This window comes from Tenrec ecaudatus, chromosome 17, assembly GCF_050624435.1.
Source record: "Tenrec ecaudatus isolate mTenEca1 chromosome 17, mTenEca1.hap1, whole genome shotgun sequence".
Classification (NCBI taxonomy): domain Eukaryota; kingdom Metazoa; phylum Chordata; class Mammalia; order Afrosoricida; family Tenrecidae; genus Tenrec; species Tenrec ecaudatus.
The window spans coordinates 81,337,571-81,346,987 of NC_134546.1; the positions used below are offsets into that span (position 1 = coordinate 81,337,571).

Here is a 9,417-nt window from a genome sequence, read left to right on the forward strand (position 1 = left end):
CTTCTCAGGCAGGCTTGAACTACTCCTGTAAAAGGTATTTGCATGGAAGTGGTCGTTCTTACGAAATTCTGTCGTGTGATCTGCAGGGTTTTTTTCTTAGTTTCAACTTAATCTCTGGAAAATATAGAAAATGTGATGTTCACCATATAAATAAACCGGCAGTTGGATTCCCTGGCCCTTTTTGACACTGCAGTTTTCTGAAATGAGGGAGTCATTCTCTGGCCTGACAGACTCTTGATAGATTTTCACAAAGATAATGTGGTCTTATTTTTTTTCTTAGCATACACATAGATTGTTGGGATATATTTCTTCTATTGGCTACATTGATGGGCATTTCTCAACATAGTGTGATAACTTTTATATTTATCGTACATTTTGCCATGAATGTTGTTTTTTTTCACTCAGAAGATAACATAAGTAATACTTACCTGGCAGGGGAGATACCATGATCACGAAGGTGGTTTTCCCAGGGCGAGGCTTATCCATTGCACTCCAGATGTGCTGACCCCTGCGATTTTACCCAAATGTGGGAAACTTGACTGCATAATTTGTGGTAGTGGGGGACTGCGTTCACGCTCTCCCCTGAAAAAAAAAAGATAACATAAGTATTTTTATTTCTTAATTTATTTTGCCATCTTCAATCTAGGATGGACAATTCTGTTTTCCACAGAAAGTGAACACACTTTCTCTTAACAAACACCTTCATAATTACTCGTTTGCTAGTCATACCACTCCTTATCTGCTGAAATCTATTACACCATTCCTTTTGCTTGAGAATAAATATAAATGTAAGACAAGTGTATAGTGCACAAAAAGCTGAAAATAATGAAGTCATTTTTAGGAAAGTCACAGAAAGCATGCTCATCCGTTATTCCTGCTTGTAGCTCAGACGTGAGGTTAAAACTTCTCAGCCCTAGTTAGGAGGGTGATGGGGTTGAGAAGGGAAAACAGTTGCTTACAATCAAAAAATACTTGCATGTTAATAAAATATATTTTTTAAAAATTTGGGGTTTTCCCTATATTTGCAGGTTACAAAATAGAAATCCCTGTGACTCAAATTTTAAAATCATGTAGGCTATTTGAAAGGTGAGACATTACCACCCTTCACCTGGTCCCCGTGCACACAAAAATTGACCAGCTGTGTCCACACAGATTACAGTCCAGAGAACCATCTGCGTCCAGTTCTAGTCAGTAGTAAAGAGTGACCTTGAGTCAAAATGGTCTCCACACACACAAAAACAATGTGTCACCATCTATATTAAGGTTAATGTTTCCTCCAGTTTTGGAAGTAAAGTTAACTATGACAATGGCAACTACCTAATAAGAAGTGTTCTGAATTAATATTGGCGTTGACTTCATTCACACATTACACAGAATGGACTATATGCCAAACAAGTAATTCACAATGTAGGTCTAGAGAGACTGACCTAGGTGTGCCTGGAGGAGTTGGGTCCAGGAGCAAGGAACTTCCCAGTCATGCTCAAGTAGGATGCAGTCTGGATTCTCCCTAAATGATATTACTCTCATGCCTCTTTTCAGATGCTCAGTATTCTGAATTCTAGTCTTAGTCAACTGTTTTGGATAATGACAATTTTGCTTTTTATGATACTGCTTATGTATCATAAGTAATCTTCATTTTGTCTTTAAAAATTGACAGATTGTACTCAGGCATCTCCCTTCAGGTACTACTTTCATTATATTTTTAAATAAACGAATTGTTGTTATGTTTGCTTTATTCACTGCTGCACTGACTTACTTTCTATTAGAATGCGAGCATCTCTTTAGTCTTCTCACTCTGTTTGCAGACCAGTGTGCTCTGCAGAGCGTTTAGTCCCACGGTCTCCTCTTCAATGATGGAGGAAACTTTCATACAACACTCCATTTCCAGAACAACGTGTCCTGTACACTTCAGCTGGACAATCTATAGCAATGTGTTAAAAAATGTTGATTGCTTGTGTGACTGAAAAAATACTAAGTTCAGTTTTCAATATAAAATGACACATGAAAACCTTCAAAAAGTTAAATTAAATTTGAGATGCCACAATGCTACACAGACTAAAAACGAACTGCGCACAAAGGACATGATCAAATGGGATTGATGTATTCAGAAAAATGAGAATTTCATCTTATTTACTCTTTCTGTGAGGTAGAAACATTTATTACCCTTGGTCTCAGAGCTAAGTCTTGTGAGGATTTATGCTAACCTGGCAAGAGTTACACCACATTAATGTTTTCTATTTTTTTCCTCCTCAGAGGGGCAGATTCTTCCCATTATACATCATAATCCACATTTGTTATGCTGGGAATTTGCATGGTGTTGAAGTGAGAAAACAGGGAGTTTTCTGTGTGATCTTCTGTTTGAGTCTGAACATCTTATAGGACCTGGGTAGTGGGGCTCTGACCTTCATGCCTGTGCTGTAGTTTATATATTCCCTGGTCCATGTTCCTTTCCTTATCAGCAGTATCCACATTCTTTAACTTTGGACTGTTTTTCCCTGTTGACTATGCCTCTCACTCCCCGCCCCCACTTAAGTGTCATGGGTAAGATGTGAGATATGGATGTGTGTTTGATAGGGGAAATATTTCACCTCCAGTTATGAAAAGTTAATAAAAAGGACCTTCCTGTGGTGAGAAATCTTTCAGCTTGAGAATGGTGTTCCTCTCCAGTGCCAGAAACAAGAGGACTTGTTTTGAATGTTCACTCAAAAACCTGGACGGGTTTTACAGTTAGAGCCCATAGAACATGGGGCTCCACTAATGGCCAGCGCCAATGGTTTCTCACAATCTCAGTAATCAATACTCAGCCTCTAGAAATTGATCACATTTTAATTTACATATATGTTTTCCAAATACACGGTTTCAGTGGTTTCTGATCCAGGTAAGCAGATTTCTGCTGTGCCTCTTGGAATGTCCCTCTCTTTAGATTTTGGGTGGCATTTTGATATGTCCGTCCATGTCAGTTCTCTGATGCGTGCGTGCAGGGACTCCCAGCACCAGTGCATCCAGTCTCACATTGCAGAATAAGGAGCTCATGCCTGACTCACAGGAGGGTGAGACAGGCCAAGACAGAGAGCGCAGGGATCCACGGTGGAAATGGAGTTGCAGGGGTTCACAGAGGACACAAAATGGGTACATAGGCACAGAGTTGTGGTAATCTTCATGTAAATAGATGTTATAGGGGGATGTGTGCCAAGGATGCCTCATGACCCAACATCAAGAAAACCTGATCTATGTTTTATCACCCCTTCTGCTCTGTAACCAGATTCTTCTTGCTGAAACCGGAAAAACCAATGTCCTGGCCTTTTAAATGAAGAACATTCAAAGGTTAGTGGGTTCTCACGAGCCCTAAGCTCTTGGATAGTTATAGGACCATTCATAAAAGGAAGCATTTTTTATGAACATGTGTGCTCTACTCTTGATATTTTCCCAAATATGCAGTGATATATCCTGCTCTTATGGTTTCTCTCTCTCTCTCTTTCTCTCCCTCTCTCTTTTACAGCACTGATATTATTTTTAATTTAAGTCTACAACTTTGGTTAATCCTGTTAACGTCACTTTAATATATATTGTAAACTAATTGAATTTATGTATGGAATATTATTAGACTTGTGGTGATAAAGATAATATTTTCCTATATTTTAAATATTGTATTCCTTTGATTTGGATGTTTTTAAGCGTTTACAGACTTTTATATTATAAAATTGGTTGCTTTTCAATTTTTTTCCATTGTGTTTTGTGGACTGGTTTTTATGTGAGTAGTAGAAATTAGCAAAATTTGTGCCTTTAAAGTGATATTTTTGTTTCAATTCTTTTAAACGAGTAAGAGAATATGCCTCGGAAGTTATAGGTGGCTATTTATGAAAACACACTCATTAGTGTAAGAGGGAGAATGATACAGTAACATGAGTAAGACAACCCCCCACCCCTCAGTAAATCACTAAACTTCATCACAACCAAGAGGAATGGTCCTGGTGCAGTTACATAATTTCATGTTAACTTGATAAATAAACATAGGGGTGGAGTCTAGCCTGTCAGTCAGGTCATTGTCTGAAAATGCTTGCTTATGGGTGTGACCTTCTCATGGGGCTTCAGGAATTTCCTCTCTTTCTCCTGGGAGGCTGGCCACACACTCTCTCTGCTTCACCTTCCTGTTGAGGAGACACACTTAGAGAGCTGGCAGAACCATAGGGAGACTTGCACCAGGCCTGAGATACTTCAATACTACTGGATCCACAAGACTTTTCACCAACATGCCTGTGAGCTTCCTACATTTGGCATCTTTGCTGCGTAAGTCTGAAAAGAAATTTATGGACTAGGATCAAACCTATGGGCTAATATGGATTTGATCTGGACTGCACTGGGACGTTTTCTCAATATACAATTGCTCTTTGATATGAAGCTCTTTCTTACACACATATGAGTGTCAGGATTTGTTTCTCTAGTCAACCCAGACTAACACAGCCCCCTTGAATGGTCAAAATTACTTCTTGAAAAGTTGATTTTGTCACACCTCACCTATGAGGTCAGTAAAATTATAAGAGTCATGTGTAAGTGGGTACATCTGTACCAGCCATGACTAGCTGTCAGCTCACTTGGTGAGATGCACCTACCATTAGGCATCAGGAGTCCAGGATACACTTGAGATCTGCAGCTGCACTATCCTCTGTGTGATTAGAGCAGTGCTTCTCCACCTTTCATTCCATTCCTCATGTCGTGGTGACCCCCCACCCAACCATAAAATGATTTTCGTTGCTACTGCATAGCTGTAATTTTGCTAGTTATGAATCAGGTGACCCCTGTGAAAGGGTCGTTTGGCCCCCAAAGGAGGCGCAACCCACAGATTGAGAACCCCTGCTATAGAGTTATCTAGGCTTCCTATTATTTATTCCTAATGTAGACCAGAACTACCTTCATGAATGTGATACTCATGCACACATAAATGTCTTAGAGAGTTGAAAGCTGAAGCCATCACCCCTCATTCAGCATTAAGCAAGGACATTGCCATATAGGTTGCACTTGACCCACTGACAACAAAGTGCACTCATCAAGGGGTGACTATGCGGCTCCATTTTCCTATTGGCAGTCGCCCTAGGTAAGATAAAACGTGGGGCTGGCGAGAAGACTGTGGCAGCTCCGGAGCCCTCACCTTCTGGTTTACTTCCTCACAGGTGTGCATGCCCAGATGCAGTTAGTGCAGTCTGAGGCCGAGGTGCAGAAGCCAGGAGAGTAGGTGAAGGTGTCCTGCAGGACTTCCGAATACACCTTCTCCAGCTACGGTATGAATCGGGTGTGACAAGCACCAGGAAAAGGCGTTTAGTGGATGGGCTGGATCAACGCCCACGCTAGGAAGTCAACATATGCCCAGGGCTTCACACAGGGCTATGTCTTCTGGGATGGCTCAGTCAGCACAGCTTAGCTACAGATTGGCAGTCTGGAGTCCGAGGACATCGCATTGATTCCTGTGTGCGACACACACTGTGAAAACTCACATACTGAGACTGTCAGAACACCTGGGGGGTGAAAGCTGTGCTCAGAATATTGACCTGAATCCTTATTTATCGGTTTTGCACTTAGTGGTGAGAAACCAAGTCAATAACTTCCTGTGAAATGAACAAAACGTTCCTGTGAAATAAAATCATCCCCTCAAGAGGGGAGGCTAAAAATACCTTGGTATGTACTCCTTGTGTGTAAATACTTCCATCATCATCTGCAGAGACAATGACAAGAACACAGTTATCCGCAAACGGACAGTTACAAATTAGAAGACATGGCTGCCTATTACTCTGTGAGAAAGAGAGTGAGGGGAAGTCAATGTGATCCCCAACACAAAACTCCCTGCTGGGAAAGAGCTAAGCTGCAGGGGGTCGCTCAGGTACCACAGATCACAGGAAACACCCTGAAGCAGGTGCAGATGGACAGTTTCAGGGCTGGTTTCCTGTTGGGGTCTGGGAACGCTTCTCCATCTCACTGTTTCCCCAAGGAATTTCTCTATTTTTATGGCTCCTGGTCTACCATTGATATCTATGAAGCAAAAAGTTGTAACAGAAGAAATTATTGACCCACGCAAAGAAAGCAGCCTGTCTTACATGGTGGGGAAGTGGCTCCACCTGGAATTTCAAGCACCAGTGTTTGATGAACCTTAGGAAATCAGGGATATATTTCCAAACTCACCGAGGGCAGCTGGAGGCACTTAGTGGTGAAAACAGTGAAGCACTGGAATAATAGTTGAAAGCTAGAAAACTGTTCTGTTGACCTGCTTCGGAAATAGCAGACTCTCTGTAGAGATCTCATTGTTTTACTCCACCTAGCACACTCTTGGAGTTACTGGTGGGAGTCAATAATATCTAGTTCAGGGTCTGTACAATGTCAGAAAAGACTGACATTCACATCTGACCCTCTTCCCTTGAACACAGATGGGTCGTTGCTGGAGCTATGTAACAATGACCTGGCATCCCTTTTTGCCCTAGTCGGTTTTCTTTCTAGTTCAGCAGTGTTATCTTGTTTACACTTGTCACACGGTTTATGGTTCGTGCTCTCAATGTAGACACATTCATATTATCAAGACATCTGTACACACACACACACAAATACTGCATGCTACTCTGAGTTGATCCAGTTCAAACAGCACGGTATATTGCTTGTTGGTTTCATTTTGTACTGTTGCTGTTGTTAGATGTCATCAAGTGGCCTCTGTGCATCAGAACAAAGCACTGCCTAGACCTGGGCCATCTTCACCATCTGTGTCTGAGTCTGTTGTGGCAGCTACTGTGTCAATCCATCCCACTTGGGGCCTTATATTTCTTCACCACCGTCTAGTTCACCAGTCATATGCCATTCTCCAAGGACTGGCCACTCTTGATCACATGTCCAAAGTACCGCATATACTTGAGTATCAGCCAAGTTTTTCAGCACATTTTCAATGCAGTTTTTGTGGAAAAATTAGGTGCCTCAGTTGATATTCGGGTAGGCTTATACACGGTATATTGCATGATGTCCTGCCATGCTCACTTCTACAGAGAATTCTGGCTGCACGAGTTTTAACATAGGTATAATTATTTTTTCTAGGAATCTACTAGGTATTAAGTATTCATTACCATAATCATAATTCAAACGTATCAAATATTTTCACTTTTAATAATTTAAAGACAAGCAAAGACTTTTGCAGGTGTATACCATTTAAAATACTATGGCTGTGTCAGGTGCACTTTATTCCTAAAGGTGACATCTTTATAATTTACACTGTAAAGATATCTTTTACAGTAGATTTACCAAATGCAATGTGCTTTCTAATTAAATTCCTTGTGGACCACAGTAAAATGAAATCTTGAAGGACTTCATGGTTTGCTTTTTAGTGGCTGCATGAGTACTAATATAAGTCACTGGAAATTCTAGTCTGGGAGGTGTTCTTTACCACATTTGCTTTATTCATTCAATCATTTACTGATAGAAAAAGCCTCAGGAATATTGATTTTTACACTTCACATTATAAATCAAAATTATGTTGTGTTTTGTTATTGTTTAAAGTTGTCCAACATTTTGTTTTATTGAGAATATTTTTATTCCATTTCTCATTGGGCATTTTCATTTGTATAGTTTTCAATTATATTGTACATGTGTGATTTCATATTTTGAGCCTTATAGCCATGGAAAAGGAATTTGTAAGGTAGAGAGCATGGTGTGCACTTATGTTGCCTTTAGGTTTACAGCCTCTGTTCACCTTAGAGTTATGTATGTTAGCATGGTATACCTGCCAACTTCAGACAGTTGTCTCATACATTTTTAATACCATCATTTTTTAATTTGATTTCTATCGTGCGATCCCTAAGCTTTTATTTTTCCATAGCTAAGGTTGACTCATTACATTGTGAAGTTTTCAGTGCTTTTATAAATCAAAATGTCATATTTACGCCATGGCGGTAACAAGTAGAAGGATTTTGGTACTGTAAAAAAATGCCTATATGTCCCCTATTGAGCACCATATTTCCAAATTCCTGGCAGTCACTGATAGGTTTGTCATACCTGTATAGGATCCTCTTTTTAAAAATGTTGTATCAAAGTCCTATGATAAATTCTCTTTTTTAATGTCTATTTCAAGTTAAGATTTATCTAAACATTTACATGGGTTGAAAACTCTTTAAAATAACATTACTTATATTTATTGTATCACGGACTGTTTAATTATTTATATGCTGAAGGCCATACTGGTTATTTCAAGCTGGGTTAATTGTGTGTAGAGCTGTTATAAATCATTAGTGCATGGTTTCAGGGGGACATGTATTTTCAACTCATCAAGGCAAACACCTTGGAGCATGTTTCAGGATAAAATGGTAAAGCAATGAGAGGCTTTGTAAGAAACTGTCCGATTGTCTCTCAAAGTAGCTGAACCACTTTACATTCCAGCAATCGAGTCATGAGAATCCCTTGTCCTGTGCTCACTTGTGAGAAAATGACATTGTAAGGTTTGGAGATGGAAAACATTTCATTTATTAGGTCAGTAAAATCATCTCCTTGTTTCAATTTTCATTTTCTAAAATGAAATTATTTGAATTTGAGTAATATTCCCATGTATTTATTTTTAGTTAAATTTCTTGTTTTACATATTTGATCAGATATTCTGGATATTTTATTTTTATTTTAAAATCTTATTTACATAAGAATAATTTGCCATATTAAATTAAAGTTAATTGACACAAATTCTGCAAACCTTTACCAAGTATGTTCATACTTTTCATTCTCTTTTAAGGGACTTTTTTCACCACAGTGAGAATTTTTTATATCTTTATCTACCCTCTTGATCAATCTTTTATTATGTGTCCATGTTCTCATTGTGATGTATCTAAAAAAACCTCTCATTACCAAGTGCAAACTCATTCATATTTTCTAATTTTATAGTCTTATTTACATTTTGGTAAATGGTCCATATTAATTTATTAGTATTATTGTTATTGTTATTATAGATGCTGTGAGGTATGTGCAGAACCTCATATTGTTGTTGGACTGGAAAGGGTGTGGGGCAGGCTGTCATAAGCAGAGACCAGGTTGATTTGAGACATTCTAGGTTTATTCATGCTAGGGCTTACAGAAGGAAACGCCCAGTGGACTGCTTCACAAATCCAGTGAGAATCAAACAAGTTATACACCCCAAACTTCCTTTCAGGTTGCAGTGGGGGTTGCTTTACAAGTTTACAGTCATCAGAGGACAAAACGGAGCAGAGTTCACAGAAAGTCTTTACATTTCCCCAAGGGATTACGACAGCATCAATTTCTGTCTTCATTACTCCAGGGACTGTCACACCATTACCCCCTAAGGTTTCATTGTCCTTGCTCCTCTACAGGGTCATGCTTCCCCTTCCTGAATTAGGAGTATCCGTAATAATGAACAGGCTTTTAACTAAGTTTAAAAGGAATTTAATGGAG

General features: G+C 39.3%; 1 non-coding gene across 1 annotated transcript; it reads left to right on the top strand.

Annotated features, from left to right (window-relative positions):
- The first annotated feature begins 420 nt into the window (after positions 1–420).
- Positions 421–585, top strand: LOC142431155 (U1 spliceosomal RNA). The gene has a single exon (XR_012780714.1). It is a non-coding gene; the product is annotated as a U1 spliceosomal RNA (small nuclear RNA).
- Positions 586–9,417: the final 8,832 nt, after the last annotated feature.